We start from the raw sequence: 11,803 nt of genomic DNA, 5'->3' as shown, positions 1-11,803 counted from the left end.
GACCTCCAGTGCAGAATTATCTGCTGCTGCTATTTTGTAATGGTGAATCAAATCAAAACCAGCTCTGCAAACAATCATAAAAAATAAGAGCAGGAGTTGGCCATCTGGCCCGTCGATGAGATCACGCCTAATCTGACAATAGGCTTATCTCCACTGACCTGTCTTTTCTCTCTATCCCTTAATTCCCCTACTATGTAAAAATATATCCAATCTTGTCTTAAATATATTTACTGAGGTAGCTTCAATGGAAAGGGAATCCCACAGATTCACCACTTTCTGGGAAAAGCAGTTCCTCTGCATCTCCACCCGAAATATTCTACCATGAATCTTTGACCTGCTGAGTTTCTCCAGTATCGTGTTTTTACTTTAACCACCGTGTCTCCAGATTTTCATGTTACCCTTGAGACAATGTCCCCTAATTTTAGTCACCCCAACCAATGGAAACAAGTTACCTAACTTTATCTTTCCTCTCAATCATTCAACCTATTCACTCATATTTCCTCCTTAATATTTCCCCCTCTATTTAAGTCTAATTTAACCTCACAACCTGCTCCTCTTGGCTTCTGGGAGCAAATAAGAGCACCTGGAGCAAACTGCATACAGATAGCACCCAAGCCACTGGAATTGTGAGACAGGCTGCACCTCTGGCACTTCCCCCATCCTCATATTTTAAAAGATTTCATCAATTTCTACCTGCCCCTCCACAGATTTTTTCGGGAAAGTCGGCTTAGATGGTGGCCTTTCTCAGCTGTGTTTCACTGAGTTCACTGTATCTGAAAGATTTAAGACCTTTTACATCAAAATAAAAATACCCAAGTTTGTGCTCAGAAACCTTGCACTGTCAAAAAAAATAGTAACTTTCAACAGAATCGTGTGACAAATCTCGAATAAGGGAGAACAGGAAAATGTAAATAGATCGCCAAAGCAACATCTTTAAAAAAAATAGCTAAATTCAACAAATGATCTCACTGTTATCTGATCACATTATGAGGGGAAATTTTTTTCACAAAGAATGTGGTGAATATCTACAACAAGCTGCCAAACAAGGTTGTGGATCAGATCCAATAACAGCATTTAAAATGCCAAACTGCAAACTGCGCAGCTCAGATGGCAAAGTCCTCCTCAGCGACAAGATCTCCATCCTCAATCGATGGTCAGAACACTTCCAATCCCTTTTCAGTGCCAACCGCTCAGTCCAAGAATCCACCCTGCTCCAGGTCCCTCAACAGCCCTTGAGGCTAGAGCTGGATGAGGTCCTTACCCGGGAAGAGTCATATAAGGCAATTGAACAACTGAAAAGTGGCAAAGCAGCGGGTATGGATGGAATCCCCCCCAGAGGTCTGGAAGGCTGGCGGCAAAGCTCTGCATACCAAACTGCATGAGTTTTTCATGCTCTGCTGGGACTAAGGAAAGCTGCCTCAGGACCTTCGTGATGCCATCATCATCACCCTGAACAAAAACAAAGGCGAGAAATCAGACTGCTCAAACTACAGGGGAATCACGCTGCTCTCCATTGCAGGCAAAATCTTCGTTAGGATTCTCCTTAATAGACTGATACCTAGTGTCGCCGAAAATGTCCTCCCAGAATCACAGTGTGGCTTTCGCGCAAACAGAGGAACTACTGGACATGGTCTTTGCCCTCAGACAGCTCCAAGAAAAGTGCAGAGAACAAAACAAAGGACTCTACATCACCTTTGTTGACCTCACCAAAGCCTTTGACACCGTAAGCAGGAAAGGGCTTTGGCAAATACTAGAGCACCTTGGATGCCCCCCCCCCCCCTCCCAAGTTCCTCAACATGGTTATCCAACTGCACGAAAACCAACAAGGTCGGGTCAGATACAGCAATGAGCTCTCCAAACCCTTCTCCATTGACAATGGCGTGAAGCAAGGCTGCGTCCTCGCACCAACCCTCTTTACTATCTTCTTCAGCATGATGCTGAAACAAGCCAATAAAGACCTCAACAATGAAGACGGTGTTTACATCCGGTACCGCACGGATGGCAGTCTCTTCAATCTGAGGCGCGTGCAAGCTCACACCAAGACACAAGAGCAACTTGTCCATGAACTACTCTTTGCAGATGATGCCGCTTTAGTTGCCCATTCAGAGCCAGCTCTCCAGCGCATGAAGTCCTGTTTTGCGTAAACTGCCAAAATGTTTGGCCTGGAAGTCAGCCTGAAGAAAACTGAGGTCCTCCATCAGCCAGCTCCCCACCATGACCACCAGCCCCCCCCATATCTCCATCGGGCATACTGAACTCAAAACGGTCAACCAGTTTACCTACCTTGGCTGCACCATTTCATCTGATCCAAGGATCGACAAAGAGATAGACAACAGACTCCTCAAGGCAAATAGCACCTTTGGAAGACTACACAGAAGAGTCTGGAAAAACAACCACCTGAAGAAACACACAAAGATCTGCGTGTACAGAACCATTGTCATACCCACACTCCTGTTCGGCTCCGAATCATGGGTCCTCTACCGGCATCACCTACGGCTCCCAGAACGCTTCCATCAGTGCTGTCTCTGCTCCATCCTCAACATTCATTGGAATGACTTCATCACCAACATCGAAGTACTCGAGCTGGCAGAGTCCGCAAGCATCGAATCCATGCTGCTGAAGACCCAACTGCGCTGGGTGGGTCACGTCTCCAGAATGGAGGACCATCGCCTTCCCAAGATCATGTTCTATGGCGAGCTCTCCACTGGCCACCGAGACAGAGGTGCACCAAAGAAGAGGTACAAGGACTGCTTAAAGAAATCTCTTGGTGTCTGCCACATTGACCACTGCCAGAGGGCTGATATCGCCTCCAACCGTGCATCTTGGCACCTCACAGTTCGGAAGGCTGCAATCTCCTTTGAAGAAGACCGCAGAGCGGACCTCATTGACAAAAGACAAAGGAGGAAAAACCCAACACCCAACTCCAACCAACCAATTTTCCCTTGCAACCGCTGCAACCGTGCCTGCCTGTCCCACATTGGACTTGTCAGTCACCAACGAGCCTGCATCAGACGTGGGCATACCCCTCCATAAATTTTCATCCGCAAAGCCAAGCCAAAAAATAAAAGAAAAAAAGAATTTTAAATGCATGTGGGCAAATATATTTGGAACAAAAGCACAGAGGGACACTGTCCTAAATGCTGGGAAATGGGATTAGCATGGATAAGCAACGTGGTTGATGTGGCTGAGAAGGGTTGAAATGGCCTATTTCTATGTTGTGCGATTCTAAATTCTTTGATTTATGAACACAAAAAAATTACTCCACAACTTCAGTGATGTAAACATGTACTTTAAAAAAAAAACAACACAAGTTATCTGCCAATATTCTTATGTTGCATTACTTCTGAATCTAGCTATGAAGTGCTGAGTGGTTTCATGCAGTTTATTTCTTCCTTTTGTCTATGGCTTCGACAACTGGTGCAGGAAAGGAAGAATTTCAGTTATCTTACTGCAATGCTCTCCAGGCATTGGGTTCAATGCAAGGACTTGGGTTCAAAGACTTTGTGCATATGGTGTGAAAGACTTTGCCAAAGGTGCATCCATTCAGAATGACAGTGACATTTATCAGGTGAATTATTTGACATTACATGGAAAACACAGCAAAGAGGCAATGAGAGACAGATGTGTTCAGCATCTCAGTAAAATCTTATGCAAGTTTATCAAGAGAAAGTAAAGTACATGATTAGCATCATAAATCATAAAATCCGGCCCGCATACTGAATTAGAAGGAACCAAACCAGTCTGGAATGAAATATGACTCACCAGAAACTACCTTACAGATTGATTCTAAAGAGATCCATACTAACTTTCAATTAATTATTTTGCATTTATGAGCTGTGAATGGGAGGGTGTGGGGGCAGAGAGGTTCCAGTGTTGAACCAGAGGTGAAGTCATTGCAGACAAACACAGGAGTTCTGGATGGTTGGGTGGAACAGATAAATCGAGATACCAGGAAGTGAAATCATCAGACAGTATTCATACATCTAACAATCAGAGAATTGTTTACTTTTTGTCCAATCAATTCACCCTTGTTCCAGAGTTTTCACACAAGACTGAACTAGCCACTGATGTAGGCTCACCTATATTATCCAGAAATAGGAGTGGTTAGCACTGCTTTGTCTCATTCATTGCAGAAGTGTTTCCACATATTTGTGATTACTGATTAATTCAAAAGAATAGATCACTGATGTTGATGTTGTGAGCTCTATTTCTTGGTGGGGTGCTGCAGCTAAAAATGTGCTCCATTTATAAAAATCCAATTCCTCATGTCTAAATCCAGACAGTGAGTGTCAGCTGAACATTAGCCTGAGGACAACTGAGCTGAGTGTTGACCGCATCCATTCATCACACCAGGAGATTAATGATCAAAAGAAACAAAGCCCCTTGATTGTTTTTGCCACCATTATTACCTTGGGAATACAAAAAAAAGTATGATTGCAAAGTCTACACCTCACTGAGTTGGAATCCATTGATGCAACTAGATGATGGATTAAATGAACCTGGCTACTTTGTGATCTGTACAAAGTACGTATGGTTCCCCATTTAAAAAAAATATAAGCATGGGGAAATCCAAGGCTCATTAACTTTAAATCCAATAACACTGGACAACAATTTTTTTTTAAAAAAAGCTTTGATTCTTGAAAAAACAAGCGTGGGGATTATGACAGACAACTTCAAGCTGAACACAAAGATAATTTCAGATTTGCTGCACCATGTAGGAAGCTGGAGAAACACTCATTAACTTTTATTACATTTAGCCTGTTTAATCGCATTATGACGCTGACACATTGTGCAAGTTCAACCGACCTAAAAATGTTTTGTCGCTGATTTCCATTTGTACTCAGCATCTGATGCCTCTTGTGTCAGTGTCCAACTATAGTCGGCCGGCATTGATAGATTCCAGTTGCTCTGATACCACTTTTACATGGTCACAGTGTCCTGGCGAAACCTTTCACCGTGTTGGTCACTGACTGCACTAAGGTCAGCAGGGAAGAAATCCAAATGCAAGTGCAGGAACTGAATTTTCAACGGCGTGTTGCAGTCATGATTTTGCATGTTTGAAGTAGACTTAAAATATGACATTATATTACAAAAATAAATTATATCTAAAAGATGGTACATGATAGGAGAATCCTAAGGTGAATTTGTGATCAGTAGCATAAAATCCACCCAAAAGTGTTCAGGAAACAAAAGCCTCATTTTCCCAGTGTAATATGAAAGCGAACAGAACTGAGAGAAAAGGATACATTTTCATATTTTTATATATTCATTCAAGGGTGTGTTTTTCTTAGGCTGAGCCAGAACTTAAGTCTCTTTGCCTAATTGACATTGAGAATATCAATACATGAAAGCATAAAAGCATCTTTAGGAACAGGAATAGGTAACTGGGCCTATCTCGTCTACTCCGCTATTCAATGAGATCATGACTCAACTCCCCATGACACTTAATAACTTTTCTATTCAAAATCAGATGGTGGTGAACTGCCTTCTTGAGCCTAGTGGTCCTTGAAGTGTGGGGTACACCCACTATGTTATGAGGAACTGAGACCCAGGGCATTGACCCAATGGCATATATTCATGTCAGGATGATGTGTGGTTTGGAAGGCAACTTCAAGATTGTAGTGTTCCCACACCTCTGTCCTTCCAGCTGGTGGAAGTTGTGAGTGTGGACCTTTCTGTGCAAGGGCTTCTGATGAGCTTTTGCAGTGCACAAACTGTTGCTTCTGTGTGTCAGTGGTGAAGCAAATGGAGGAGGCGTCTATTCAGCAGGCTGGTATGTCGAGTTTCTCGAGGGTTGTTGAAGCTTCGCATCCAAGAAAGTGGAGAATATTCCATTACCCTCTTTGCTTGAGCCTTGTGGATGGTGAATGGATTTGGGGAGTTAGGAGGCCAGATACTGGTCCTCACCATAGGGTTCCAAGCCTCTGATCTACTTATGTAGCTATGTGGCTATATGAGTCCAAGGTTCATAGAATTTTACAGCAATAAAACAGACATTAGGCTCAGCTTGTCTATGCTGTGGAGTATACACTCCTGCATTAAGTACATACCCCTCCAACCCCCTCCAATACATGCAGTTAGCTAAGTGTTTCTTAAAGGAAAAAAACGTTACCTGCCTCCACCTCTTTTTCTAGGCATCTCATTCCATGTGCCCACTACCATTTGTGTGAAGAACTATCCCTTTACATCCCTTCTAAATTCCACCTCTCTCATCTTGTAGTTTTGTCCTCTTCTCTTAGATTCTCTTACTCTAGGAAGCTCACTGTCACAATTCACCTTATCTATGCTGTTCATGATTTTATAGACCTCAATAATATCCTCTTTTAACCACCCACCCTCCAAGGAAAATAGTTCTAGTTTTTCCAGTTCTCACAATAATCCAACTTCCCTAATTCGGCAAACCACTTTTATATCCTTTCCAAATTTGTGATATCCTTTCAATATCTAGGCCACCTAAACTGTACATGACGTTCCAAGTGTGGTCTCACCAACATTTAAACTTAGACATATAGCACAATATCAGTCCCTTCCATCCCACCAGCCCATACCCCACAAACATAAATAACCCACGATCCCTATAGGTTTTGAAGAATGAGAGGACCTGGAGGAAATTCACGCAGACAGAAACAATGGGTTTGCCAGAGTAGCTCTGTTTGCATACTTTGAGATAGAAGTAGAAACCAGCTGGTGATTAACTGATGAGGTTCATAACAATCTTGATAATGTCTTGATGTGACGTCTTGAGTATAACATTCCAGCGCACTGCCGTTAGTACAGGAAATGCTGACCTGAATCAATCTCACACTTATCTGAGTTGAACTGCATCTACTATTCCTTAGTCCACTTCCCCATCTGATCTCAATCTGGTAATCTTCTTCACTCGCTACCATATGACATATTCCCATGTCATCACCAAACTTATTTATCTTCCCTAAACACCATTGTCCAAAGTGATGACAAACAGCAAGGGTCATGTAACTGAACATGTGGTACGCTGTTAGACAGAATCAGACACACACAAGGTGAAGACTGAACAACCAGGCTTTAATCCACCAAAACCTCCACAGAGCCTGGCTGGCTGTGGCTGCAACAACTCTGAGTGAGGCCTCGGGAGGCCGGTGCAGTCTTATATCCCGGAGGGTGATTGACACCCGACCGGGTGGGGCTTGATCCATTCAGGCCGACTGATTGGCAGCCAGCCAGGTGTTGTCCTGTCCCCTTACACTCCTGCAGGTACAGAGGATGCCCCCTGCAGTAGGCTGGTGAAGTACCACCACATTCACTCCCTTCTTTAAAATTGTCCTGGGGGTGGGGGGGGGGGCAGTAACAAGGAATCACACCAACTATGTACACACAATATTTACAGGTTGAGATGATTCGGTGGCCGCCGGGGTCTCTGTGACTGTCATAGGACTGGCTCCTGGTCACTGGTCAGAGGGGAAGTGGAGGGCTGGTGGCAGGGGTGTGTGTGGCTGGTGTGGTGCCATGCGAAGGGGTGGCCAGGGGGGCCGGGGTCAACGTATGCGGATCGTATTGGATGGGTGGGGTTGGGTTCATCGCTTAAGGCTGAAGCAGGCCTCTGGTGGTCAAGGAGGACCTGCGTGCCCCATAGCTGCATGGGGACGGGGGTGTATGCCCGGTCAGCGTCGTCCTGGGCTGGAGGGTGGTGTGGTGTGGTGGGTGCTCCTGCTGGTGCCAGGTTCCTGGCTGAGACGGTGTCCTCACTGCCACTGCCAAACATAATGTAAACGTAGTTATGGTTTGCATGAAGGAGGAACATCTGCTCCACCAGGGCTTCGGCCTTGTGTGTCCTTACATGCTTACGCAGAAGTACCGGTCCCGGGGACGTGAGCCATGCTGGGAGTGACATTCCAGTTGCCGACCTCCTGGGGAATGAGAACAGATGTTTGTAAGGGGTCCCATTGGTAACCGTGCACAGCAGTGACCGAATGGCATGGAGCGCCTCGGGCAGGGCATTCTGCCGGAATTCAACGGCCCACCCTTTTGACCTGAGAGTCAGGAGGACTGCCTTCCAAACCACCCCATTCTCACATTCCACTTGCCCGTTGCCTCTTGGGTTATAGCTTGTCGTGCGACTGGTCGCGATACCCCTCACCATCAGGTACTGGTGCAGCTCGTCGCTAATGAAACTAGACCCCGGTCGCTGTGGATTAAGGCGGGGTAGCCAAACATGGTGGATCTTCCCCAGGGCCCTGATGACGGTGGCCGTGGAGGTGTCCAGACAAGGGATGGCGAAAGGGAAGCGTAAGTACTTGTCCACTACTGTGAGGAAATAGACGTATCAGTTTGTGGAAGGCAGGGGGCCTTTGAAGTCCATGCTGAGATGCTCGAAAGGCCGAGTTGCCTTTACAACGTGGGCCTGGGGGGGGGGGGTGCGGAAGAAGCGGGGTTTACACTTCGTACTGACCCAACAGGCCTTGGTCATGTCCCTGACGTTCCTAATGGTGTACAGCAGTTTTTGGGACTTAACGAAATGGTACAACCGGATGATGCCCAGATGGCAGGGGGACTCATGCATAGATGTGCAGGTGCAAGTGAGGGCATCAGGGGAGTCGTTAAACTTCCTGGGGTGGTATTGGATGTCGTAGCTGTAGGTTGCCAGCTCGAATCTCCAGAGCAGAATCTTGTCATTCTTTATCTTGCTCTTGTAAATGATAACCAAGAACCTGGTCCATAAGGAGCGTGAATCTCCTGCTGGCTAGGTAGTGGCATCAGTGGTGGACTGCTTCCACAATCGCCTGGGCTTCCTTTTCAATGTGGAGTGCCCTAGCTCGGAGCCATGAAGGGTCCTGGAAAAGAAGATGACAGGGTGCCCCCTTTGGTTGAGGGTAGCAGCGAGGGCCACCTTGGAGGCATCGCTCTCTACCTGGAAGGGGAAGTCCTCATCCACAGCCTGCATCGTGGCGTCTGCGATGTCTTGCCTGATGTGGGTGAAGGTTGCCTGTGCCTCAGGTGGGAGGAGAAAAGTTGTGGCTTGAGCAAGTGGGCGGACCTTGTCCGAGAAGTGAGGTACCCACTGCGAGTAATAAGAGAACAGGCCCAGGCACCTGCGGAGAGCCTTTAGCGTGGAGGGGAAAGGTAACTGCATTAATGGGCACATCCTTTCCGGATCTGGGCCGACGACTCCATGGACCACGATGTACCCCAGGATAGCGAGGCGGGTGGAGCTGAACACACATTTCTCCTTGTTGTAAGTGAGGTTCAGCTCCGCGGCCATCTGGAGGAATTTTTCCAGGTTAGCATCGTTGTTCTGCTGGTCACGGCCACAGATCGTGACATTATCCAGATATGGGAACGTTGTCTTCAGCTTGTGCCAGTCTACCATGCGATCCATCTCCCACTAGAAGACGGAGTCCCCGTTTGTGACTCCAAAAGGAATCCGTTGGAACTGGTACAGGCGCCCGTCCGTCTCAAAGGTGGAGCAGGGCTTGTCCTTCAGGTAGATAGGAATTTGGTGATACGCCAACTTCAGGTCAATCGTGGAGAAAACCTGGTTCCGGGCTATCTCATTGACCATGTTGGCGATCCTTGGCAGGAGGTAGGCACCCAGCTGGGTGTACCGATTAATTGTCTGGCTGTAATCCACGACCATCCTTAGCTTACTTCCCCCTTTGACCAGCAGGACTTGGGTTCTCCAAGGGCTGTTACTGTGCTCTATAACGCCTTCTGCCAAGAGTTGCCGCACCTCTGCCTTGATGAAGTCCCTGTCTGCTGCACAATAGCGCCTACTTCTGGCGGTGATCGGCTTGCAACCTAGCGCAAGATGTGGGAAGAGCGCCGGTGGGGTGATGCATAGTGTGGAGAGGCCGCAGGTTGGCCAGGGCTGGTATGTTGATGTGGTGTGCAATGTGAGTGGAGGTTGGGGCACCCCGAAGGCAAGAGTGACACTCTGCATGTGGCACTGGAAATCCAGGCCCAGGAGGAGTGGTGCGCAGAGTTTGGGCATGACCAGGAGCCTGAATCCTGTGTAAGTCTACCCTCCCACCGTTTTATTGACTGAGCAGTGCCCGAGGGTACCAACAGTCTTATCCTTGGTGGCAAAGGCAACCGAGCATGTAGTGGGGTGGACCTTTAACTTTAGAGAGTGGGCCACACTTAGTGAATGAAACTCTCGGTTAAGTGACTGTCCAACAGGCACATTGTTACCTGCCCGTTGACTCACACATTCTTCATCGAGCACCCAAGATCGTGGGGAATGTCCCTGGTCAGTGTGGTGGCAGCCAGGACCATCTCGGAGTCAGAGTCATCGCTATCCGGAGGGATGGGGAGCATCGATAGGGCTACCTGGTCACCGCCCGTGCTGACCACGTCGACATCGGTCATGAGGTGCAGCATGTGGTAGCCAATGGCCTCCGGAGGTGTGTGGAGCGTTGGTAGAACATCCTGGTCATCGCCCATGTTGACTACGTTCTCATCGGTCACTGGGTGCGGTGTGCGGAAACTGATGGCACTCGGAGGTGTGGGGAGCATCGGTAGGCGGCCTGGTCATAACCCATGTTGACCAAGTTGTTTTCAATGTCGTCGTGGGCCCTCCGTGTTGGGGGCTGTATGGCCCAAGATGGCGGCAGTATGTGGGGAGCCACTGCATGGCTGGTCTCCTTCCTCAGCTGTGTCCGCAGCACTTGGGAAAGTGATGTCATCATGGCCGGAGGCAGTGACGTCATTACGTCAGCTGGAAGTGACATCGCTGTAGTTCTCAGCGAACGGCGAGGGCGAGGGCTGGTGTAGATGCTTGGGGCACACGCTGCGACAGTTGTTGGCGGGGCCAGATGTTGCGCAGTTGAAGTTGGGGAAGACGGAAGTTGCCGCAGGGACATTGGCGCCGTCTGGCACGCGCACGTGGGGGAGGTCTGCGGGGGGAGGTAGGGAGGTCATAGAGGGCCGCTGAGCTGCCTGCAGGTTAAGAGAGGCACACTTTAGCAAAGTGGCCTTTCTTGCCACATCAGGAATACAGGTTCCTAGCTGGGTAGTTTTGGCGTGATCGTCGATCTGTCCCGCACCAGGACCCACAGTACTTACAAGGGCTCCTGCCGCAGCGACATTCTCCTCCCCAGCTTGGCCTGGGTCTGCAGCTGCAGTGTGAAAGGGCCATGAGGGAGCCTGGGGAAAACCAGAATTTAAGGCTTCGACGTGCGGGGCTGCTGCTTCCAGGGTTTGGACAACTTCCACAGTCCTGGTTAGGGCATAGATGTTGTCCTCCAGCAGCTTCTGCCGGATGGCCTTAGAGCTTAGCCCTCGGATGGAGGCGTCCCGGATCAGCCTCTCGACCTCCTCTACACCTACCCGAGATTCAGCCAGGGACTGTCGGACCAACTCTTGCATGTGTCCCAGGTAATACTCAGCCGTCTCCCCAGGTTGCTGGGCTCGGGTGTTGAGGAGGTACCTTGCACAGACCACATTCATGGGGAGCTTGTACAAGTTCTCAAGAGTTTCCATTGCGCTCTTGTACATGGTGCAGCCTTTGATTACCTGGAAAGCTCGGGGATCCAGCTTTGACCGGAGTAGGACCAACCTCTTCTGATCGGAGTCCAGAATGTTACCCTCGTGTGCCTCGATGATTGCCTCGACCACATGCTGCCAGATCTCAAAGCATGTCTGTGCTTCCGGGTGGCGTGGGTTGACCTCGAGGCTCCCTGCAGCCGGGGGAAAATTTTGTGGATTAAATTGTGGTGCATTGTTAGACAGAATCAGACACACACAAGGTAAAGACTGAACAGACTTTAATCCACAAAAACCTCCACAGAGCCAGGCTGGCTGTGGCTGCAGCAACTCAGTGTGAGGC

The sequence above is a fragment of the Narcine bancroftii genome, chromosome 1, assembly GCF_036971445.1.
Source record: "Narcine bancroftii isolate sNarBan1 chromosome 1, sNarBan1.hap1, whole genome shotgun sequence".
Classification (NCBI taxonomy): Eukaryota; Metazoa; Chordata; class Chondrichthyes; order Torpediniformes; family Narcinidae; genus Narcine; species Narcine bancroftii.
The sequence above is the reverse complement of the archived record's forward strand: the minus strand, read 5'-3'. Positions refer to the sequence as shown.